The 26,860-nt window shown below is 39.7% G+C and overlaps 1 protein-coding gene across 2 annotated transcripts in view; it reads right to left on the bottom strand.

Moving 5' to 3' along the window:
* The window catches only part of gabrb4 (gamma-aminobutyric acid type A receptor subunit beta4), a 121,689-nt gene that overhangs the window by 55,091 nt on the left and 39,738 nt on the right, over window positions 1–26,860 (bottom strand). The window lies entirely within an intron of this gene.

The following is a 26,860-nucleotide window of genomic DNA, read 5'->3' on the forward strand; positions in this document are numbered from 1 at the left end:
GCATTTATGACAAATGGACCAATAATCCTCATTCACTTTGCACCCATGTGGAAATCAAAGCGAGGCTGGGGGGTACGCTCCTAAACTGGAAATCCCAAGGCAGTGAGGGAGCCGGCAGAATATCCATCAGTTTAAATGGCAGCACCTTGTAGTTCATCTAACTATAGTCCACCTTACAGGCTGTACTGAACTGAACTGATCTGTACAGGCAAATAACATGGGCACAGCATCCTTCTTCAACTTTTGCACTTTAACCAATGTCTTAAAGAAAGTTTTGAACGGACTTTTGTGTCCACGTTAATCTGTGATATCAAATCAGACAAAAGAAAATGATAAATGACTGATAAATACAGCCAAATACAGTCCAGCTAAGCATGCAAGTGTATACTCTTCTAAGACCAGGCTCCCCACCGTAGAATATTAACTAGCTAGCTAGCTAGCTAAGCAGTCTACTCTAAAGAGCTATGGCTTGACTAATGTTAACCCCTACTCGTTCTGACGTTAAACCGAGAAAATAACCAGTGGAACCAGGTTATAATAGTTTAGAATTTTTCAGTATAGTTTAATTTTATTTCGTTTTCACGTTTTCTCCTTTTTTGACATTTTTATCAGAGATTTATCAGTTCATCCTTGTGCTTGGAGTGTTCTGGTGTATGAGAGAGAGTTAGGCTAGTAAAGGTACTCACAGTTAGCGCTCTTTTGCTGCTTCCCAAACAGACTTATAGCTGTGAGGAGTTTATTCCACAAACTGTATCTCCTGTTTCACCACAGGACACGTGCTTTTATCTCCCTCGTGCTCATATTCTAATACCATACAAAATTTTCTGCAGCTGTAAAAAAAATTCAGTGGAAATAGCGCTTATAAATAAATTAAATTAAATCAACGAAAAATTAAACTCTCAATACAGTTCCAGTTAGTTACCATTTTTTTTACCATTTTCCTTTAAATTACTGTTTCTATTAGTTTCAGTTCAACGAAATGTTTTCACCCTTATTTTAATGATTGACTGAGCACAAGACGTGAAAATAGTCTTTTGACGGGGTGTAAGACAGCAACAAGCATTGCGACACCCCTTGCACAGGGTGTAAAAAATAAATAAATAAAAATAATAATAATAATAATCTCCTAGGGTTCTAAACACAATAAAGCTCTGTGTATCTCTTGATCCTTGTCTACAAACTAGCTATGGATATTTGAAGTACCAACCAAGCACTGTTGTAAGTCGCTCTGGATGAGGGCGTCTGTTAAATACCCTAAATGTAAATGTAAATGTAAATGAAACTCTTGAAAACTCCATTATATTTGCAAAAAAAATATGCTTTAATGAATAAACATTGCCGCTGACCCCTACTGCCAACCCTATCACAATAATTCCCAATAATCAGATATAGCAGCTAAACATGGTGCTCTAAAAAGTCCACAGTATCACAGTGCTGGTAAGTAAATGCAGGCGGACTGACTGACCGTGTTCAGGCTGCGTCTGTGTGAATCTGGAGAGTGTAGTGGAAATGGAGTGTTAAATGAGTACGGGAGTGCAAGCTTTCCTCTGCTCTCTCCTCTGCTCTCGTGGCCCGGGCGAGCTCGCAGCCCCGCTCCATATGGCGCTCGGAGCCGCGCTCTCTGCTTCATTACAAGTCACTTTGTTCTTCACTAGCACTCGGCCCTGTCCCTGGCGACCTCCTGAGGGAAACGGCTTTCGATACAGGAGCGAAGGAGCAGCGTTCCTATTTGTGGTTTGTGCAAGACTAGCAATCTGCTCGCGAAGCTCCGACTATCAGTAGCGGAATGATGCAGCATCAACTCCAGCAGAGTGCTTCTCCCGAGAGCTACTTCGGAAAACACACCACAGGCACACACACACACACAAACACACACACATACAGATACATGCATACAATGGATCGATTCCCAGGCGTTCCCTTTTTTTGTTCATGGCTGGGGACTTTGGGGATTGAATCTGGCCATAGTTGCATGGAAGGGAAAGGAGGAGGGTATGCTTACACTCTATGCAACACTTTATATGGAGTGCTGCATTGCTTCAGTTGTACAGCATCAGATGCAGTCAAATTAATTATTTGTCTAAACAAGGGTGTAGGAGCGGGTTTGACATAGGGGGGACACATTTCCTAAAATGAATCAAAGCCCACCCTATAGTGACTTAGAACAACATTTAATCACAAAAAAAAGCACTTTTGTTTATTATTAGTTAAATCCAACCAAAGGTGACTTTACAACCTAAACATGTTACTCCACATTACATTTACTGTTGTTAGACAAAATTATGAATGCAATGTCAGGAATATATACATATGTGACAAATATTGAATAGTTATAACCTATTATACCACAGTTAGTTCTGACCCTGCAATGTGATTGTCTGAGAGGCGCTTTATGAGTGACATTATTAGCCGATAATGCACTGCAACCGAAGATCTCCATGTATTACTTTGCCAAATACAGGTAACCTAGCAACGATGCAGCGCTTACAAACCAAATGCAATGTCATTAAAGACCACTGGGAGGCGCTGGATCCCATAAAAATAGTGCAGAAATGTCACGTAGGCAAAGACGCAGTTCACACAAATAATTAAGCCCAACGATTTGAAAATACACATTATTACACACATTATCAGCCACTAATATCATGTCACCTGGAGCCTCTCCCGAGAGGCGGGGATTTTCCTGGCGGGGGTGCTGAATTCAGCACCATAGTATTGCCATGAAAAGCAAGTCTTCTTGATAAAAGTAGAGATAATTGCTTTAATTAGAAACACGCTGCTAATAACATGCTGCTATTTCTGATATCCCCCCGGTTCCTACACCAATGTATCTAAATACAAAATGTATTACCTGATCCCCTTTAGCATGAACTCAACTTCCACTATTACTACTATTACAAGCAATGGCCCAACACTAGAAGCCTAGGCAAAGACTAGCACAGACTAGTCTCCTCTGATACATGTGAAGCCAGCCACCCCCACTTTTCCAACTGAGGCAACATCACAAGGTACGGAATCCCCAGCTCCAATACATCAGCTAACAGATGCCTGTGCTGACCAACATCACACTAAAATTAAGTAAGGAAAGGTGTTGGTAGAAATGCCATCAACACAAGCAGAGAGAAAGCATGGCCAAATGTGTTCTCTCAGACTCTGGCTGCTGATGCCAAGAAGCATGGTCTGTTCAGAACATGTAAAAAACAAGCTTAAGATAAATAAATCAATATCTAATTTCTCCAATGTCAGTCTTTACTTAACTTCATTTTACTTGGTTTAATTGGTTTAATACAGTAAATGGAGTTGGGATATCAGATATCCTATATCACATCAGTATAGAAGAAGGTATTAATTCCTGTGTACAGCCCTTATTACTTAATAAAGCACTAGTTTGCAAGAAATTGGCTGCTAATTACTATATTATTAACTACTAAGTATATTGAATTGGATGTTGTTCAAATATCTCTTTAAAGTGTTTTAGTACCCGGCCACTCCCAATGTGTTGTCGACTTGGTAAGCAACAAATTTTACAATTTAACAAAGCTCCAAATTTAATTGACTTTCCTTTTGTTAGTGTCAGAAGTTTGTGTCACGCAGACCAGACCAGGGACAGACAAACACAGATACCAATTAAAAAAAATAAATAAATAAATACAGGGGTATTTAGACACAGGCAGGGTCAGTATTGGCAGCGATAATAAACAAAAAACCAGAGTAAGCAGGCTAAAGAGACATGCACGGTGAACTGAAAGAGGGCAAGGCAAAAGGTGTAGTCTAAATACAAAAATAAGTTTGGCAATGGAAACAAACACTAGGAAGGGCAAGAGAAATGGCTAGTCAAAAAACACGAAAGATAACACAGAGGGGTATATATACAGGACAGTCCAGGTGTGCGCAATCAGAAGCTTGGAGAGCGTAAACACTGCAGCGTCACATAATCAACAGAGTCAGGGATATCTGGAAGAAGAGCATGTTGGGAATTGTAGTCTTTGTTGTCAAGTCCAGAGTGGGCAGACTGACAGCATCAGGACTGTTTGGAACTTTAGATTATTGTTTTTTTTTTATCTTTTTAACCTTCCCCTGTATGGTACTTCCGCTACTTAACTACTATTGCACACTGTATCTTTGCTGTACCATTAGGTTTTTTTGGTACCTGAATTGTAGAACGTGATCTTTTTTACACCCTGCGCAAGGCACGTCAGGTTGCTCATTGCTATCTTACACCCCACCAACTGTCTATTTTCATGCCCTGCACCTGTGTCTTTTAAATGGCAATGGAAATTGTGAATATATCTATGCCGATGGGTGAGGTGGTCAAAATGAGGCAGGTTTAGGGACATACATGGTGCATTGCTATCTTGGCAACTGAAAACACAGGTGTGCGCTACTGACTGAACACAACCTAGACAGACATCAACACTCAGACATTCATTGCTATCTTGGCAGCGAATTGTCAACACAGGCACATCCTCAATGCACACAGCAGTGTACAAACCCATAGCATGTGCCTATTGGTAGCTTGCCAGCGTGAATGAGCAGTTCAGTTTGCTCTGCTTCAAAGTTATTTCAGGCAGAATCCAGAATCCAGTAGAGCATCACAATGATTTTAAAACAATTATTTAATTAAATAGGTAATTATTTAAACAATTAATTAGATACATCGGTAATATAACTTTGTTTGCATTTAGAAAAAAAAACATATCATGCAGTAAGCTATCAAAAGTGCAATGATGCAATATAGTAAAGACCAGCCATGCTAAGCATGGAAACAATATGATAATTATTAAGAAAAATAATATTAAAATTGCTAAACATTCAGCAAGAGTCCCATTATATAACACACCAAGAAGGTTGCTGTTGTTCACTGATGTTAAAGGTACTTTCTTAACCCTTGTGTGGTGTTCGGGTCTTTCGGAGCCGTTTTCATTCTTCATCAAATGATACAAAAAAAATATTTTTTCTAACTCAAAATTGGCATTGGCTCATTTTTTGTGAAAAACATATATCAAAACACATTTTCGATAAACACACACTGTACACACACCCCCCACACACACACATTTATATTACATACAGTATGTTTGGCCAAGGGCTAATAAACATTGCTTCACTTGTACATTTGAAACTAAACAAATGTTCTACCATATCTTGAGTTTAATTCATTTTCTTTTACATTTTATTAAAAAAAAATAAAAAAAGAGTAGCACTTTTTAAAAGAAATGTAACATAAGAAAGGTAAAGGGCAAATATTAACCATGTAAGCTGTTTATATTGCTTGCAATTTAGGTGAAGCAAGCATGTGTAAAGCATTTTAATGTAAAATTGCTTAATTTTGCTGAATTAAATACAAGTAACAAAGTAAACGAGTAACAAAAATATGAACACCACACAAGTTGTGTTAAAGGGGTGGTTATTACAAGATGACACAGTAAACAGGGAATTCCTGGACATCTTTAAATATCTTGTTGAGTTTCTGAAAATAGCTCAATTAATAATTAAAAATAAAATTAAATCACAAAAATGTGTTATTTAACTACTTTAACTACTAAAAATTATTCTACTTACACCTACATCAAAGAAAACTTTGATTTCAAAGTTCAAGTATAAAAATGTCCATGAAAGTACAGTATAAGTAAAGGGAAAATTTCGTACTACTGTATTTTTAGCACTATAAGGAGCACCAGATTATAAGGCACACTAACAACAAACATCTATACCACTGTGTGACGAGAGCAGTGAAGCAAAGCTAAGCTAAGTAAACAAAACAGTTATTCTTAAAAAAAATTCTAACAGGTCAAACGAGTGCTGGATGTAAATCTACACAGATTTCTCTCCTGAAAACTGTTTATTTGGGTGAGTTAAGCGCTTCCTTTATTTACAGTAAGCTTAGAGGTACAGATTTCCACTAAAGCTGGAGCATTAGCATTAGCATTAGCAGCTAACCTGCTGCTCCAGCAGTGCTAGCCGGGGTTAGCAGCAGACTACAGGCTGATAATACTCACCTCTGAACAGCCAAAGAGCTAGCGCTTAGCATGGTTAGCGGGTAATGCTAATACTGCTGGAGAACTAAACTGAAACTCCTGTATAACGCTGTACTTCAGTGAGTGGCTTTACTACTCCTTACAACCTGACTGGTAAAAAAAATAATACATAAACGCACTGGATTATAAGCTGCTCTGTTGATTTTTGGGAAAATGAAAGGATTTTAGCTGCGCCTTATAGTGTGAAAAATACGATATTATTCATGTAATAATATGTTAATTCGGTTACACAGTGTTTGTATGAAATTTAAACAACTATCCTGTCACACATCATAATTAAACTGACACTGTATAAGTTATAGTGCATGATTTCAAGAGTTCAGCCTGGGGTTTGTGTTTTCAATGTGTTTTCTATGAAGGTTTATAACTGTATCCTGTATTAGCAGCACACAGCTTTCAAAAGTCACGGTATATTTAATAAATGGCTTTTCTCTCAGCTACCTCTGTCAAAGCAAAGTAATCAGGAATATTTCATTGATACTTTTGCTTAGATTTGCACAGCAAGCCACAACCCCAAGGGCTTTCGTTGGCTGCTGATGCCAACAACAATATTTTTTTAGATGCATGAATAATTTAGAGGTATTTTTTTTACCTCCCTAATACTTGTGAGAAAAACAGCTGTACTCAAAAAAAACACAAGATATTTATTAATATCCTGACACTTCGATGTATCTAATAGTTATATCTAAAATTATTTGAGGCTTTTGTTTATATTTTCAGTGTTTTTTTTTTTGGCAGATCAATATATTATCTATATAATTTGTTAAAATAAGTAAAAATATCTGTATTACTTCTCAAAATCATTATAAATTTCTCCAATATTTCTTAAAACAACTAAAATGATCTGCATAGTTTCATAAAAGGAATTAAATGATCTGCATTGTTCCATAAAAGGAATTAAATTATCTGCATTATTTATATTTATATAAAAGCACAGAAAATCACAAGTAGCAAGTTTTTTAACACAAGTAAAATGATCTGCCTAATTTCTCAAAATGATTTTAATGCTTTTTACTATTGATAATGTTTAAAAAATCTCAGAATACACATACATTACATTTTCCCTGTTTCATTTTTATTTATTTATTTTTTCTGTCACGCATGAATCCACCCTGTCATGAGAAGCAGATATTGGCATTTAATGAAAATATGTTTTTTTGGTGATTTCTGATTATTTTAAGCTTTTTGTGTTTATTTTTAGTCATTTTATGTAGAGTAGTTTATTTTATATTAATAATGATCTACATAATTTCTCAAAATGTGCAAAATTATTAGTATTACTTCTCAAAATAAATAAAAAATTCTGTCTAATTTCTTAAAACAAATTTTCTGAATAATTTCTCAAAACAAGTCATATGATTTGCATTATTAATAAAACACTACAGGCACTAAGGGCGATGCTCATTGCTATCTTACACCCCTTCAAAAGTCTATTTTCACACCTTGCACGCACGCACTTAAAATAGCTTTGGAGTTTAGCAATATATCTACGCTGATGGGCGTAGTGGTCTGGAGGTGAGGTGTGTTCGGGTACATATCTGGCGTGTTACTATCTTGTTGATGGAAATACATGTGCGCCGCTGACTGATTAAAACTCTGACAACAGTCAACATTCAGCCACCCAATCCTATCTTAACCATGCAGGAATGCATCAGCACGTGTACACCCCCACTCATTACACTCATTACTGAAAAACGCTGCACAGTTAAGATACAAATGCCCACATGTCAGAGCACACCTGGCTTTTAAAGGGAATGGCAACTGGCACACTGATTGATTTATTTTATGTTTTGCCTAAAACACACCCCTAAATAATTCAGAGAATTAGTTACTGTCTTTTGCATGACACACTGATAAGCCCTAAATCATGTTGCGTGATGCACAATTGACCAGTGCACTATAGAGCGTTAAAATATGGACATGAAGTATCTTAATTTTTATGATTTGAATTATTTGGACTATAGGTAATATTTATAAAACTACACACATTGTTTGTATTACTTCTTAAAATAAATAAAAGTATCTTCATAATTTTTTTCCTAAAAAAAAGTATTTTTTTTTCTTTTTTTTTGTTGAGGATGTTAAAGGGTAAATTCCATGGCTTCCCTCCCAGTCTCTTGTGACACATTGACATGGCAGCCCACTTCCCAGCTCCCTTCTAAATGCCCTGCACTTCATTCATTCTGAGACCAATCTCTACCTCCTAAAAAAGAGAAAAGCGAGAGAGAGACAGAGAGAGAGAGAAAGAGAGAGCGAGCAAGAGAAGTAGAGCCATTTTCCATCGCGCTCTGGTGAAGGCAACCAGCAACAATTTTCCCAGGAGATGTCAAAGTACATTCATCGGGCCACTGTAAACAGTGAGAGCCTCACAATCTCTCAGCCGCTCTTCCTTCTGCATATTCCAGGCCAGGCTTCCATGAGATGTGTGTGTTGGGTGGATGGCGGGGGGTTGGGAGGTTGGGGTAAAGAAATGCGCTCACTCGCTCTCTTTCTCTTTCTCCCCTGGCCTTCCATGATTTTGCTCAAAATAAAACCACTTACCTGCATCTGAGCCTCTTATAGTGTACTGAAAGCAGGGCTCTATAGATTTCCCCACTCACTCTCTCTCTCTCTCTCTCTCTCTCTCTCTCTCTTTCTCTCAGAGCAGCTTCCATTTTGAAGCAGGCAGTTGAGTGTGTTGGCCGTGCTCTTGCCTAGTCCATGTAATCGTGTCGAGGTTGTGGGTGATCTTCCATGTGTGTGATCTTATAAGCGTTCGCTTCTATACCTCTATTACATTAAAATTAACCAGTTGAGATAAGAAATGGTGGCTAGACGTTCCAGACGGTTACTGACTTATAAACAGCATGTCTTCTATACATGTTTCCTGTTTCTGTCTTGGTGGAGGCAAATAACAATTTTTTGTATGGAGGAACTATTGACACTATATAAGCCAAGGGCCTGGTCACCGACCCCTCAAGGTGTAGGGTGAAATTTTGTACAATCCCAGATCACGTTATCAATGTCCTTCCAACGGTGGCCCTACTTTTTCTGAACATACTCTCTGATGCGCTATGTTCCATTAGGACAATGCTCATGTACGTACTTATGCCATCTCAAGAGCTTGTCTTAAAGACATACAGCTTTTGAAAAAAAACTAAACAAATAAGAGACCATTTAAAATTATGAGTTTGAGCTGAACTGATTGTTTTTTTGCACCCGGAGTATCATAAATCCAAAATCCAAAAGCAATGTGTAAGACTGTTGGAGGAGAATAAGATGCAGAGATGCACGGAAACTGTGATTAAAAACTTATGAAGGTTATTCCACCAAATATTGATTTCTGAACTCTTAATCCTTTATGAAAATGAACTTGTTTTCTTTGCGTTACTTGTGTTCTGAAAGCTCTGCATCTTCTTTGTTATTTTAGCCATTTCTCATTTTCTGCAAATAAATGCTCTAAATAAAAATATTTTTGGGGGAATTTGGGAGAAATGTTTTCTGTAGTTTATAGAATAAAAAAAACAAAATTCATTTTACTCAAACATATACCTATAAATAGCAAAATCAGAGAAACTGATTCAGACACTTTTAACACTCCACTGCTCCAAAGCTATCTGCAAGAATTGTAAAATCTGCCAGAATTGCATAAATATTCAAGCTGCATGGAAAGAACTATTGCAGGACAGCATTAGGAACCTCTACAACTCACAACACATTAAAACATTTGGCCAAATTAAAAGCATTTAACACTGGTGAAATTCATTTAAAAGTGCAATCAAACACATCGTACTGGACGCAACAATTTTTGCAACTACTTCTTTGACACTCAATGCAAGTGTTGTGTAAATGTGACTCTTCTTCGTCAGTCTTTGAGCCACAATAATCCCCAAATTGACCCAACACAGCTCTCAGACATCACTCCCTGACCTCAGCCCTCCAAAAATGGATTCAGCACCGGGCAGTTAAGTTGCTGTGCGCAGACAAGACGCATTAGTTAAACGCGGGGGTTGCCTCTAATAAAGTCAGGCTCAGTTCCAACTCGCATGAGTCCGGCTCGCTCAGGTTCAGTGCTGAGGCAAGTCGGCGCATGCTGAAAGATCTCTTGATCTTTGATTGTCTGCCAGTCTCCTCCTCAGATCTCGGCTGTTTCCCGCTGCTGGAGACAGCACCGCCATCTCGCACAAGGCCCCAACAAACTCTCCCAATTTGCTGAGGTTTTAATCTAAGCCCAAACACGAGGAGGAAACACGGGGCTTAATCTGCGGTTCAACTGTCTCAAGCCGGCTCTTTGATTTCTAGCTGATGCATTCGATAGAAACGCTAGCAAAACACCAAGGTAAGGCTTAGAGGCGGCTTCAACTCAAACTTGCCTCCAAGCTCTTGTTGGCAACCCTTGATTTGCATGTTTATATTGCCGGAGCATCCCAGAGGACGAGATTAGCATTTCATGTTAACAAATCAATAAAAGTTCATGCGACTGAGTTACCCTTTTTGATAGCCGTGCGCCCTGCTGTTTAACACATATACAAAGACAAATAAGACAGCACAAAACGGTGCTCATATCTGTTTTTTTTTTCTCTTTGTAAACCTTATTTATGCTAAATCAGCTTTCAACGTATCAAAATATGCAGAAAAATAAAAAAATTAATTGCAGCTCTGTAAGTTGCTGCTGCTTTGGACTTTCCGGTCACCCTGAGAAATGGCGCAACTTTATTTTTAACATTTAAAAAAAAAAAAATAGCAAGGCAAGAAAGTACTAAATGGGTTTAGCAAACCCTGAACAAACCGTGGTCATTATTTTTATTTATAAATAAAAATAAACACTGTGAAAAGGCTCTGTACTGTACAGTATAGTACACAGGAAGCTGGCTACAAAAGAATAATTGCAGCTTTATAACAAGAGCAACAACCAGGCAAGGCTATTAGTTTAATGTGCAAAATGGATATCAAGAAAACAAAGTGCTTGTCAGTGCAGCACTGTGGTTGGGTAGATGTGCTAAACTGATACAGCGAACAGTGGGGGATTCAGGCTGTTTGAAGCGAAAGGAACTTCCTGCACGGCATTGGGGCCAACAAACAGCTCTCAAAAAGCCATGATGCACCATATAAAGTTTGTTAAAAAAGTCCACTGGTGAAACAACATTAGAGGGGCGCCTAAATGAGCACTTGGTCATGTTTCCTTACCTGTAGAAAAAGTGTATACAGCTATTTTCTCTACTGGCAGGGGCACACTTTTCTGTGGGAAACAGAGACAGTTACTCCTTAAGATACATTGGACCCTATTTTACCTATCTATGGGTGATCCGTCAACTGTGCACCATGTGTGTCTTCGCTATCATAACAACGGGAAAAGTATGTATATTGCATTGTTTGAAACACGCAAAGGGCATGTACTAATTCTCTTAAGTAATCATGGACGTGTTTTGGGCGTAACATGAAACAAACCAATCAGCATGTCACTTACCATTCCCTCTAAGAACCAGGTGCTCTCTGACTTTGGCGCAATGCATGAGCAGGTCATTTAAGGAAAAAAGCAGTGTTATTTTATTTTGTATTCTGTTCATTGATGATGTACAAGTTGTTTTTGCGCAGATACGATAGCAATGAGCATTGCAATGCACTTTGCGCAGGGTGTAAGATACGGCCAGCTATCAAAATTGCCTGATCTAGAGAGAACAGCATCGCAATCCGCTGTCTTATATCATGCAATCATCATGACGGCCTGGTGTCACGGTGAGGGTTGCAATTCCGTACAATGCCAAATAATGCACCTTCGGTCCTCAATACAGGCACATCCAACAGCCCAACGTTATGTTACTAAGGCCCTGAAATCAATGACCCTACCTTTTCTGAATGAACACTCAAGTGCGCCATATTGCAACAGGACAATGCTTGTCCACACACCTAAGTGAGCACTCGATCACTTACTACTTTTTTTGTACTAGTACACCAGTGCAGTACAGTGAAGTCTAGCATGTGTCACGTATCAAGCAAGAGTGATCAAAAGAAGAAGCCAAAGTTTCTACAAACTTTAGATATAAGACAAATTAGGCTTTTAGCAGGCCGTCAACTGCATGGCACACAGCTTGATTTAGAGCGTGTCAGCGTGTCTTTGCTATCATAACAACAGGAAAAGTACACCTTGTATGGCTTACCTTTTCTTTTTAAGAGCCAAGTACACTCTGACTTTGGCATAACCATGATCATACTCAAAAGCAATAAGAATCAATAAGAATTCACATGTGTGCACATGAGCTGCAGAAAAGGTGGTTGACTTGCTTAATAGTCGCCCGGTATCAAGCAAGAGTAAATAAAAGCAGAAGCCAAAGTTTCTGCAAGATTAAACATAAGACTAATTGAAATGTATAGGCAGGCCGTCAACTGCATGGCACACAGCTTGATTTAGAGCGTGTCAGCGTGTCTTTGCTATCATAACATCGGTACAAGTACACCTTGCATGGTTTACCTTTTCTTTTTAGGAGCTGGGTGCACTCTGACTTTGGCATAATTGCAATCATAACCATAATCATAATCATAATCAATAAGAATGCATGTGTGTGCATGCGAGCTGCATGAAAGGTAGTTGACTTGCTTAATAGTCGCCCGGTACAGGTACAGGTACAGGTAAGGGGAAAAAATATATACTGTAAATCACGAAGCTGCTGCATCCCACCCTGACTCGCAGTTTGCAGCGCTCCTCAGCAAGTTGACTAAGACAAATTGCGCTGCGCGAAGCCCCAAATGTCCAGATTATTCTTCGTGCCTTTTCTTCTTTTGCATACTCTGACATTTTGCATCTATTTGCTCAGTGCTCTGGGGCCCATGCGAGCTGCTCCGTCACACCCCCACCGCCCAACACACAGAATCCCGTGCATTTCCGCCCATTTTTTCCCTCTCTCTCTCTATCTCTCCCTCTCTCTCTCCCTCCCTCCGCAGCCAGATGGCACTATCATCTGTGTACATATTTAAATGACAAATGTAAGGCAGGTGGCATCTCTGGAGGTGCTGACTCCGTTCAGACTACCAGCTCGTTCCCCCGATGCCATTGTTTTCCTAAACAGCGGGCAAATCACCGGGAGCCCAGCCCAGCCCACGCAAGAGGGCCCAACGCAGTAGGGGGAGGAACAGATAGAGGAGTGAGTGCAGATACAAGAAGAGAGAGAGAGAGAAAGAGGGAAAAACTGAAACGACTAAAAAAAAAAAAGCAGCAGCACTTGCGAAAGAGTGGCGAGGATCCTTCGTCTTGGGTTCCGGATCCTCTCTTGGGCCAGCGGTTCCCTCCCTAAACACGTTTCCACTGACACGGCAATGTTTCTCCCCTGCAGGTAATGATGACGATAATGCCTCGTGTTTGTGTTTGGACCTTTTTTTTTTCTAGCCTCGAGATGAAGCTCAAAGTGCTTACTATAAGGGGGGCGCAGCATCCATCTGTATGATGTATAGCCGTAGGCCCTTGGGCCTAGCTGTGGATTGCCAAGGATTTATTACCCCAATTAGTTTAGGGGGTTGATGAGCTATCGTGGCATTGGGGAGTGTAATATAAGTATGCCTGATGCCGCACTAAACAAATACACACCTCGCGCGCGCGAGGGCCCCCATCTGCATCGGGTGACGTAGCGAAAGCAACTCAGGAAAGTACACTGGCTGTAAAAGAGTAGTTTTGAGAGAAAAAGTAAGTATTTATATTACAGTTAGATTACATTTTTATTTTAAAACATGAAAGGATTGCATTGCATTCAGCCTAAACAGATCACTAATCCAACTATGTCTGTTTCTAATTGAACAAGAAAGTGTGTACATATATTTGAAATGTTGCTGCTGCTGCTGCTGTTGGTTTTGTTAATAATAATAATTGGTTAATTTTTTTTCTTTTGTGGTTTTATTGATACACACAGAGCTAGTTGAGTGCTAATGGCTCCCCCTAGTGAAGACTGTCTAACTGGCGTAGGTCTTTCAGTATAGTGTGTAGCAAAAACTATAAGAAAATAAACATCATATACAGTACAAGTAAAACGTTTGGACACACCTTAAATTCAGTGTTTTTTCATTGTTAGTACAGAAGACTTCCAAACTATGAGGAAATACATATTTAGTATTTATTTAGTGAATAAAAAAGTGTTATATGTTTTATAATTAAGATTCTTCAAAGCAGGCACCTCTTGCTTGGTTGACAGTTGTGCACATCTTGGCTGGATTTTCTCAGTGAGCTTTATGAGGTAGAGTCAACTGGAATGATCAGCATTCAGTTAACAGCTGCGCTGAACTGATCAAGAGTTAATTATTTGAATTTCTTTTCTTTTTAAAGTGTTTGAGGGCATCAGTTGTGAAGTTGTGAAGAGGTAGAGTTGCTATACAGTGAATAGCCCTATTTGAGTAATGTTCTAATCTATATTATGATGAAACTGGCTCTCATCAGGGCTGCCCCAGGAAAGGAAGACCAAGAGTTACCTCTGTTGCACAGGATAAGTTAATCAAAGATACAAACCTAAGAACCACACCGAGTACTTTGGTTTGTTTAAGATTTTTAAGTTTACATTTAAGTTTAAATAGTTTTTTTGTCTTTGTTTGTGTTTGTAGCCTTAAAAAGACTTTTAAAGTCATTTTAAAGTGACTAAAGGTCATGAGAATGTGTTACTTTGTAATTGTAATTAATCCAATATCTTATGTAACATGTTACAAACTATTTTTCAACAGGTAATCAGTTAGTTATCAGTATGAAAATACTGTACATTTTTTAAAGCATCCCTCCCACTCTGGCTCTGGCTCTACTCTCGAGGAGCATCAGTAAACCTAGCATGGACTCCAAATCCCTAAATCTCACCAAAGCTATTTGAACACCAGACCTCTTTAGGTCCTGAGCCGTGTCGAAGATCTTAAGTAATTGTAATTTCCGAGAGCTTTGTATCTAGCCGGTGTTTCCGAATCCGTATTTGCACAGGCCATATTTGCTACATTACTGACACTGTAAGTAGCTTTTAATTTTATATGTGTTTACTCTATTCGGCAGTAGGCTAATTCCACGCGCGTTTCCATCAGAGCAGTCACGCACCGAGACCCCGGAGAAGGCAACTGCTGGCAAACAAAAAAAAAGAAAAAAAGAAAAAAAATGCAGCGGCAAAAAAGAAAATACCGCTCTTCCTGCGGATTCAAAATTCTAATCATCAGCTCATTGCTTAGCAACAGAGGGGTTCCATAGCAACAGGGCGGCATTGTCACTTTAACATTGCAAAGGGAGACACAGTGCTTTTCATACACTGCATTCAATCAGCCTCTCGTTTTTTTTTTTTCTCCCCCCCTCCCATCTTCAGTGGCCAAATCCTGGCACCACATCTTATTGTTTTTTTTGTTTTTTCCCTTTTCCTCAGGCAAGGAACATCTATATAAGGCCACTGTGTGAGTCTCCTTGCTGTCGAATGATTAAAGGTTGCACTACATACTCATACATGCTTCAGCGTCGCGCAGCAAATGCTGCATCTTCCAGACGCTAATCGATGGCCTGGGCTCCGGCCAAAAACGAGAATATTCATACGTTTGTCTACCTGACGTTTGCGGTTATTAACACGTTGTTGACATTTCTAGACGTAGCAGTGGAAGCAGTGAGTCAGAACTAACAGCCTATTCATTATGCTTTAGTGGTCAATAGGAACAGCACCCACACTAACAATGACACGGCCCATCCTAATGAAGCAGACAGATTAGCAAAGGCCAAACTAATAAGATCACTACAAAACAATAGTAAAAATACAACAACAATAAGATAAACAACAATAGCTCACAGTTTCAGTTGCACTAGGTCGAAGTTGTACGTACAGTATATCTCAGGCAGATAAAAAGTCAATAAGTACAGGTGTGGTCTGATTAGATACTGGGTCTTGCCACGGAAAGCCGTAAAACTACTTCCTCTACTGCCCTAATAAATGTTTTCAAAGGCAACGCATGGGTAGTGGACCTCCTGGTGAGAGATTGCAATTTAGAACATCCAATTTACCTGATCTCCATGTTTTTGGACTGTGGGAGTCCACGGAGGAAACCCACGAAGACATGGGGAAAACATGAAAAATCCGCCCAGATAGGGACTTGAACCCCAGACCTCATTGCTGGGAGGCAAACGCGCTAACCGTGCTAACCACTAAGTCTCCCTTCCTCTGAGTGTACTGGAGCGCACCCAGTTTGAAAAAGGTGGTGAATTACTTTATCAGTTGTTTTATTTTTTTTTTTGGAGGAGGAGGCATTTGCTCGTCTTCACCCTCATAGTGTTTCGAGCCTATTACTAGTGATAGGGGGGTGTCCTAGTGAGTGTGTTGGATAATTGACCTTCTAAATTGGGGAGAAAAAAGGATCAAATAAAAAACGAAAAAGCAACAATTGCTATTAGTCAACTCTGACACAAGGCTTTAAATGCAAAATCAGGCAATATTTTGCCTGATGCTTCCTTGGGAATATGATCAAAAACATAAATAAAAACAATACACATCTGTATAGTTGACCTTTCTACTGGACGCTCATTGGATAAGGTACATCTCAGAGGGTTCTACTGCGGCTCATAGATTGAAATTCTCCATCACACTGTCTCATGCAAATAACAGAGACATGCCTTTTGTTATTTAGTCATTACCATCCTTTTTGGCAATCGATAGAGGGAATGGTCAGGAGAATTGCCTTAGTTACTGCTGCCGAATAATACATCAGCCTGGGGGTGCTAAAGGCTATGGTAATTAGCATTTCTGCCGTGGACGAAAGAGGCTTCTGACACTTCTTGACGCGTGAAGAATGAAGGGCAGACCATTACTCCAGAGTCACCAGAGTCAGAGGACACAGCAGAATGGTGGAGAGAGTGTCTTCTTTTTGTGAGTGTGTGCAAGGGAGAGCAAGAGGAAGAGAAAAAGAGAGAGACTGTGTGGGTGAGAGAGAGAGAGAGAGAGAAAGAGAGAGAGAGAGAGAGACAGACTTGGAGATAGAGGAAGTCCCTTTTCCCCTGATCTGAGACCACTTTAACCATTTCCCACATGGGTCAGGTTGGAATTCTGGGTCATATAATTTGGTGTCTGGAGACCTCCAGTCCTCCGGTGAGCAATTTCTTAGCCAAGTCAGAAACCCAAAGCCTTTCCTCCACCAAAGACCTCCAAAGACTTGGCTCAGCTCGGCTCGGCCGGTGTGCGCTCTCCTGAGGTGCAATAATGAGATGGGCTTTTAAACATGCTTCCTGGCAGGGCTGCATCAATCTTGGGCCCCTGCCGTAAATGACATTTTTGTCCCGTGTTTATTTATCTGAGACAATAGCGGGTTGCATGCCGCCCTTGGCAGGTCCCTCCTGGCTCCCAAGGACGCGTCGCCCCATCAATCACCTGCGGGGTGCTTGGAGAGCCGTGGAGGGGAAATCACTCTCACGTGAGAGGGGACGCCTTGCACCGTGTGTGACCCCGGGCCCCACAGGGCCCCTCTAGGGCCTGCTTTTGTGCTTTACCCAGCACCATTTTTCTACCCTTTGCTCCGCTATGATTCAGCAAAGGTGCTGAAAATGGCACTTTTGCAAAAGGCATAGCCTGTTGTTTTTCTTGTCCAGTACATGCTATACCAGTCTCTGTCTCTGTTACCCTTCTGTACACCTTCAAAAAGTGGAAAATTTATTCACTTCTACTTTAAAGACAATTGATCGATCCAGGTCCCACCTCATTTTTTTCTCTACATTAAACAGTGCTTTAAAGAACATTTTCAAAAGTCCTACTTAGCCATTAACCTACACTCTAAGAAATATAAGTACAGATTTGTACTAAAAAGTACAAAGAGTAAAAGAGTACAAAGCTTGTCGCTGGGGCTGTACCTTATATTGAAGTACAAAAAAGTACCTTTCAGCGAAAGTCCTTTTTTGTACCCATAGTTTTTGTGCCAATAAAGATTATAAACATTATCATCAACTGAATATGGCTCAAAAACCTGATGATCCAAAATTGTCTGGCTTTTAAATAAAAAAATATGCAATTAAAAAATATATTGTTTATTAGTACAATGATACAGAATACTGAATGTAACTTTTGGCTGAATAAATTGTACAATGTTGTACTTATTGCTGTTAGGAATGACTTTGAGGGTACAATAATGAAGAGTGTACCCTTGAGTACAAAAAAGTACTTCTATCGTACCTCTGTTTTTTTAGAGTGTATTATGTTTGGTGATATGTGTTATTAATCAGTCATTACATGCAAAATAATAATTCAAACAGCAAACAAAATACAGGGTGAGACACCCTTTAATTTTTTTTTAAAAGAAATATGGCGGCTTTTATTGTGGCAGCCATGTTCTGGACATTGCCTAAAAGATAGCCCTCCCCAACAACCATTACATGATGGGGTACTCAGATGTAATTCTCCCTTTGATTTTGTTTCTGAAAAACACTCAAGACTTGTACAGAATTTTAAGCTAAAAGTTTTAAACCCTTCACTACCATGATCGACTCTGTTGAAGACAATCAGATATAGGTAGGTTACAAACATCAGAGGATAGTATTTCAGGTAGTACTGTCATGCATGATGTATCAGTGTTATGTTTTTTAGCTCGATTTCTTAAAATCTAACCATCATTTGTGATGTAACAAGAACCTACAAGTTTCTTTTAAAATTAGTTTCTTGAAGCTCTACCAAGAACCGTCCACTACATGTAAGGGTGAAGGTACTGTTCACATATGGTACTAAGATTTTCAAAGTCAATTGCCATTTCCGTAAGACTCCCAGTCTCTCTTTCACTCGGATAAAACTGTGCTTTAAATAAGACAAGGCTCTTATTCACTTCACTGCTGGGTAAGCAACCAGGGAATACCCACACAAAATGCTGGCAACGTTGGTTGGATGGATGAATGGACGATTAAAAAAAAAGATTAAACAGCCAAATAAATGGAGCAACAACAGATGAACAAACTAGCTGGGAACAAACTGGCCCAACTGGCGTAGAGACAGTGGGATTTGTTTGGTGCCTAGCTCATGTTTTTTCTTGGCTGTTTATGCTACACCTTGCTAGCAAGCTTTTCCTGACTGAGTTAATTGGTTAATGGAATTGGTTTAGGAAAATGGTAAGGAACATTTCGCAGAGTAATTTTGCTAGGACCATGTCAACCATGTCAAAACTCCCTTAGATTTGAAGAAGAAGCCTTCAGAAGACTTGGCACAGGAACCCATCCTCCTCTAGTTAACAGCAGATTGCAGAAAGTTGTTTAGACGTGGCAACGTTAGCTATAGGAGCATGGTAAGTAAGTCAGTTAAGGTGATAAACTTCTTGGTACCAGTGGACGTAATGTGAAGATTGGCTGTTAGATGTTGGGAGATGCCTGTGGGAGTCGGTGATTGGTTTAATAAGAGAGGAATGTGGCAGATGGAGCATGGAGGAGGGAAGTCCCAAAGGGGTGCGACTGAGGTAATACGTTATGAGAGTGGTAAAGGTGGCCCAGGGGAAAGGGAGCTTGGTTCACAGGGAAGCAATTTAAAGAGACAGCGGGTGGAGATGGTGACAGATGTGCAAGGGGGTGGAGCATCAGGTTGACAGGGAGGACAAAAGCGACATTAGGTGGGAGAAAAAGAGAATCCCTGGGATAAGACAAGAGAGTGTATGGAAGGGATGTAGTGGAGTGTAGTGCAACTGGGCAAGTGGAAAGGTTAAGTGACCAGAGGGAGTTGGTAGAGGACATTCTCAAATAGGTGGACATGTAGGAGAACAACAAAGAGTCCAGGGAGATCCCAGACTCCTGCTGGACTTGCCAGTGGCAATATGGCGGTGGGGGTGGAAGAAATAGGCAATTGGGTCCCTAAGAGGAAGAGCAAGAAAAAGGAAGGCAAAAGAAGTAGTAGTGAGGCAAATGGTGAGTTGCCAAGTTGAACAATATGGTGGAAGGTGCTGGCTAAATGAAGGTCATGGACAGAATGACCAGAATTCCCTTGAATTCCTTTGAATTCACCCAATTCTGGAACTTCTGTGATGAGGATAATAAACCAGAAGCAGGAGAATATGGCATATTAAAGCTAGACGACTTGTTTCAGCTTGGGAAACAAACTCAATTACATTTCCCTGGAAGATTTGCAGACTGCCTGCAGATTGAAGATAAAGATTTGAGCAGTGTTCCCTAGGTTTGGTCAGAGAGGTGTTGCATAGATTGTACAGAAAGTTATGGGGATGAGTTGAGGGCTAGAGCGAGGGGAAACTGACTGCCATCCAGGCCAGAACGTGTTGGAGATGTAAAGAGTCAGGTATAACTGGTTGACTATTTGAAATACATGATAACCCTGGGTATCAAACCACCAACCCTGTCACCAATAGCCCAATGGTCTAACCACTGAGCCACCACTGCCTGGGAAGGGTTGGGGTGACAGAGAAAGAGGTTGGGGTGAAAGAGAGAAGAACTGGGATGATAAAAAACATAGGGAAGGACAAAAAAAAGAAAGCATTGGCACAAATGAAAATACACACTCTTAGGTAACAAAGTGACAAGAGCAACATCCATTCAAAGTGACATCCATTTTCTTATGGATGTATGTGATTTATAGACAGGATTTAGCAGCAAACGGTATAGAACTATATTCAAATACATGTCATTTAAAAGCATAAGGCAGTATAAACACTATGCTCTACAGTTTGCTCAGATTCTGCAATGCCTGACCAAACAAAAATCGCAAGGGATGCAGTGACAGAGAAACACATGTCAAATCCAAGAGATTTTCTCAAATGTAAGAAATATTTTGACACAGTGAAGAGACATTCTAAATACTATACACAGGCGCTCTTTCAACTTTTGGTTCCTTATTTGCACATAGTATGCAGGAAAAAAAAAATCTATTTAGAACAAAGGTAAGGGACATTTTGCTAGGTAATTTTATGTTAGGATCATGTCATCAACTTATGATAGTGTAAGAGAATATCAACTCTGGATTTAATGAGGTTTATTGTTGTGCTGTGAGTGATGCAAAGGACACACCAAAATCTGAATTTGAGCACCCAGCATCCATAGCATCCAGACTGAGAGGCATCTGTACAAATTCAGTTGTAATCACATTTGAAACCACCTATAAATATGGTTTCTGGCTGTTCAGACTGTCGGAAATGATTCTGGAACAATCTAGTAGAAAAAAATGACATTGGAAATATTTGTCCAGGAAAAAAAAACCTGAGATACATATGATTCCGTAATGCAAGCGACATAGTGACACAGCGAGAAAATCCCCAGGTTCTGCTCTTTGGTTTCTTTTTTGGTTCCTCATTTGCACAAACTAGACAAGAAAAAGGAAAAGAAAAATTGATAGCCATAATGGATAGCTCTACATCCGACTATGTAAGACACCTTGTACATATCCGACTGTCAGACTTTTGACTTGTTTGATTAGATATGACTCTATACAGAAAGGAAATGATTCATGGGTAGAAGAAGCAATGTGTAGAAATTGTAATATGGACATGGACAGTCCATGGAAACTGGCTGGCTAGATCCAGTAGAAGATGGAGGGACAAAGCCAGTAGGATCGGTGGTAATTTTAGACATTGAGATGAATGAGTCTACAGACAGAGCAGCGAGACAGAGAGTTCAGAAGTCCATGTGGAGAGAGACGAGGAGGAGGAGGAGGAGGACGAGGGTGGTGGTGCGAAGCTGGGAAAGTCAGCCAGATGAGTGGGCAGATCTGAGTGAGGCAACACTAGCCAGAGTAGCAGAAATCCAGAGAAAAACGGACGTTGGTTCGGATGTGTGGTGCAATAAATCTGCTGACTGAGCAGGCAGACGGTAAGGAGGTTTCAGGAGAGCCCATGTGGAGAGGAGAGGTGGAGGTAGGCAGCGTGGGGGAAGCAGGTGAGCTCAGCTGCAAAACGATGCAGGCCAAACTTGTGTCTCCCAGCTGGTGCGGAAAACTTCATCATGGGACACAGAAGGTAGAGTTGGCAAATTTATCGTTAGATGTTAGATGCGGGGAGAGGAGGAGGAGGGGTTTTGGGAATAATGGTCCTCCTCAAGCATTTTTGTTGCACTATAGTAGAAGTAATTCTTAAATATATATCATTGGAAAGTGAAGTATAAGACACTTTAAAAAATGTGCTACAGTTTGCCTGGATTCTGTAATCCCTGACCAAACAACAGTTTATAAAAGAAAATATTGTAGCATCACCAGGGGAAGAGGAATAAGGCTATGCCATAGTCCCAATTGGCCACTTAAGAATCATTACTAAAATCTTTAAAAAGACAAAAAAGAGCACCTACAAGCAGTAGATCTTTCTAGCAGATCTAGATCTTTAAAATACCAGCCTACTGCTTGTAAGTGGTCTTTTTGCCTTTCTTCTGGTTTTAATATTGTTGCCAAATGTAGAATCAAAACTATGAAGAGTACTGTGCTCCCCTAGCAAGGAGGAGGAGCTGGAGATCTCGAAATGAGATGTGTTCAGGTAATTATCTGGCTCATTGCTATCTTGGCACCCGAAAACACAGGTGCGCCACTCACTGACTGAACACAACCTAGGCAGATGTCAAGCGTCAGAGGTTCATTGCTATCTTGGCAGTAAATTGTCAACACAGGTACCCCCCCTGCTTGGACATGACGTGTGACGTGTGCCTGCTGTTAGCAATAAAAACAATAAACAGAATACAAAATAAAAAAAAACAAAATCATTATTCTACTTCAACACAAAATATAGGTCACAGCCTGAACAAATAAGTCCGTTTCTCTGCTAAAAAGGGTTGGACACGCCCAGGTATCATCTGCCAAACTAACACTGATTTGTTTTATTATTGGTTTATTGGTTTATTGCATGTTATGCCCCAAAAAACACCCAAGATCAATTAAGACAATTAGTACATGCCTTTTACCTGTTTACAGCCACAAGCTACAAGGCCGACTTTTCCCATCGTTATGACAGCAAAGCCACAGTTTATAATGCATACTTAAACAAGGACACAATTCATAATGCATGCTAAACATGGACACAATTTATAATGTGTACTAAACATGACCAAAATGAGTTATACATTTTTATAACTATTTATTGTCATGTTTATAATGCTTTAAGAATGCATTATAATGTGTTATGAGTACATTAATAAAGTCTAATACACATACCATTCATAAAAAAGTGTTACCGGTCATATTTACAGAGGGCAGTTCCACAGGCAGAAGACATTATTGAAATGGTCATTTTATATCATCGCTGTTCAATGAAAAACAAGTATTTCCATTTTGGTTGTCGATTTTTAGTTTACTACATAATTTGAACAGAAGAACCAGCCTTTATACTGTGTCAAAATTTCGTGATGAAAGGACCAATAGAAATACTTCAAAATGACCTAAAAAAATACCTTTTTTACATTGACTTCCATTGAAAGTTAAAAGCTTTTCTCTCTCTCTTGCTGTTTTGGAGCTACTTCTTTTTTATTGGACAGCAATGATATATATTTTTAATGGAAACCATCTATATATCCATAAATTACAACACTACAATAAAAGGCATAAATCCATAACTCTCATTTTATCTTATTCCACCCAAAAAATAAGTACTGTCACTTTCAAACAGTCAAACCCCCTCTGATGGCTGAGATGGAGCAGTACTTTACAAGCTGTTTAGATTTCTCCCTACAAAGACCTGCAATCAGCAGTAATGCACTGCAATGCACTCTACTGAGACGGCTCTGTTGTCTATGACAGAAGCGTTAAAAACTGCTAGAGCTGCAGGACAGTCCTCAGTGCTCATTCTGCTGGACCTCTCGGCTGCTTTCGACACAGTCAACCATGACTTCCTCCTAACTATACTCTCGAACATGGGGATCTCAGACAATGCGCTGTCATGGTTCAGATCGTACCTCACAGGGCGCTCGTTCAGGGTGTCGTGGCAAGGACGGCTGTCCCCAGCCCACTCGTTACCCACTGGGGTTCCCCAGGGTTCGGTACTGGGACCCCTTCTCTTCTCAATATACACCACCTCTCTAGGTCGGGTTATCCGCTCACATGGTTTTTCCTACCACTGCTTTGCTGACGACACTCAGCTATACCTGTCGTTCTCACCAGATGATCACTCAATCTCTGCACGAATATCACAGTGTCTCTCAGACATATCCGCATGGATGAAGGAACATCACCTCCAACTAAACCTCTCAAAGACTGAACTTCTCGTCATACCAGCAAAACCTTCTATTCAACACAACTTTGCCATAATCATCGACTCTCTCTCTCTCTCACCGACAAAGGTTGCTAGGAACCTGGGTGTCATGGTTGATGACCAGCTTCTCTTCACGCACCATGTGGCCTCAGTTGCTCGATCCTGCCGCTTTGCGCTTTACAACATCTGAAAAATTCGACCGTTTCTGACGCAACAGGCCACCCAACTCCTGGTACAAGCTGTGGTAATCTCACGCCTCGACTACTGCAATGCCGTACTAACTGGCCTCCCGGCCTGTGTAGTAAAACCACTACAGATGATTCAGAATGCAGCAGCACGTTTGGTCTTCAACCAACCAAAACAGGCACATGTCACTCCACTGCTCATTGAGCTCCACTGGCTACCGGTTGCTGCTCGCATCAAATACAAAGTGCTTACAATCGCCTACAAGGTGATGACAGTACAGGCTCCTTCCTACCTGCACTCGCTCCTGAAGGCTTACGCTACCTCCCGGCCGCTGCGCTCCTCCAATGAACGTCGCCTCGCTTTGCCAAGCACTCACACAAAGCAATCCAGACTGTTCTCATACAGAGTTCCCCAATGGTGGAACAAACTACCTTCCACTACCAGATCAGGAGAATCTCTCACTATCTTTAATAAACTCCTGAAGACAGAGCTCTTCAAAGAGCACTTACTCTCCTAACACCTCTAACAAACTAACTAATTCTAACCTCATCTCCTTCTTCCTCTTCTCTACTCCTCTATCCCATTATTTCCATCTGACCTCCTTAAGGCCCTATCTATAGATGCTTTATTTTTAACTTCTATTATTTTTGTACTTAACCTCTTCTATTATTTGCACTTCAATATTGTAAGTCGCTTTGGACAAAAGCGTCTGCCAAATGTAATGTAACGTCTTTAGCTTTGATTGCTGCACACATTCACTGTGGCATTGTTTCAATAAGCTTCTGCAATGTCACAAGATTTATTTAAATTTCAATCTAGTGGGGTTTTTTTTTTCACCAAGATCTTGCAGCAGCATTGATGATGGTAGAGTCTGACCTCTGCACAAAGCCCTTCTCCATCCAGCACATCCCAAAGATTCTCAATGAGGTTAAGATCTGGACTCTGTGGTGAGCTCTCTCAATCCATGTGTGAAAATGATGATCTCATGCACCCTGAACCCTGAACTCACAATTACAGCCACATGAATCCTGAGATTGTCATCTTGGAATATGGGAAGAAATCAGGGAAGAAAAAAATCCATTGATGGAATAACCTGGTCTATATTCAGTATATTCAGGTAGTCAGCTGACCTCATTCTTTCAGCACATACTGTTGCTGAACCTAGTTTGTACTGGGAATGTGTCATAGAAGACATTAGCATCCCCAGTAGACAGTGCAGTGGGTGGTAAGTATTGTGACCAGCAGCTTCTGGCTAGGATTGTCCTTGTGAAAAAAAAAAAAAACAAGTAACTCTGCCAGAAATCACATCCACATTGGACATAAAAAAAAAAACGTAATGGGACAAGATATTAATTGACTAAATATTAAAAAAAAATCTCATTATTGCCAAAATAAAAGCCATCTGTTGAAACTTTTCAATCTACTCTACCATTATGACAATGCTACTTTTATCGCTATGCTATGTTTATTTTCATACAAATCTAAAATTCATAGCGATTCAATTCGAACAAGCACATGTATGAATGGGATCAGTCGTCTTTTACTTTTTTATCATTACTTCCTTAAACATCAATACCAATCAAAAAATAAGCCACTATTCACTCAAACTGATCTGCTATCTCAATGCAACTAACTACATAGGAAGCACTGTACATCTATATAAACATTGGAGCAGCCAGAATGCTCTAAATTCTGGGGGTGGGCGATATGGCTCTAAAATAATATCGCAATATTTCACGGGATTTTTTTACGATAACGATAATCTTGGCGATATGACAAAACACTAAATTAAAAAAATAATAATAATTATTTTAAGAATACACTACTGCAACAAAATAAATTTTTATTTTTATCATTGTATACGATATGATATGGCACACCCCTAACTGAGATATAAAAAAAGCAAGAATATATAATATATAAAAAGCAAATATATAATGGGAAATGAGAACAGTGTTCATTTTTTTTTGCTAAAAAAAAAAAAAAAAATAGTACCCTGATTTCATGGTTAGGGGTTGGCGATATGGCCCTAAAATAATATCACAATATTTCATGGTATTTTCGTGATAATGATACTCTTGGCTATAGGACAAAACACTAATTAAAAAAATATATATATATATTTCAAGAATACATTACTGCAGCTAAATAAAAATACAATGTTATTATTGCATATAATATGAAATGGCACAAACCTAACTGAGATATAAAAAAATACAATAATTTTATTAGATTTGTAACCGATATGACCGTCATGATTCAAATAAAACCCTCCATATATCTACATATGTGTATGCAGGATTATAGTTAAATGAACGATACTGCACAGATATAATCTATATCTAAGTCTCTAGTAGATATGTAGTGGGAAATGTAAGCAGTGTGAATTTTGCCTAAAATAGCAAAAAAGTAGTACCTTGATACCGTGATAATTAGGGGTGGGTGATATGGCACAATATTTAAGGCTATAATATCGTTCATGATGTTCAAAAATGTTGGTGATATTATTGCGTACGATACAATATGGCACACCCCTATTAAAT

This window comes from Astyanax mexicanus, chromosome 17, assembly GCF_023375975.1.
Source record: "Astyanax mexicanus isolate ESR-SI-001 chromosome 17, AstMex3_surface, whole genome shotgun sequence".
NCBI lineage: Eukaryota > Metazoa > Chordata > Actinopteri > Characiformes > Acestrorhamphidae > Astyanax > Astyanax mexicanus.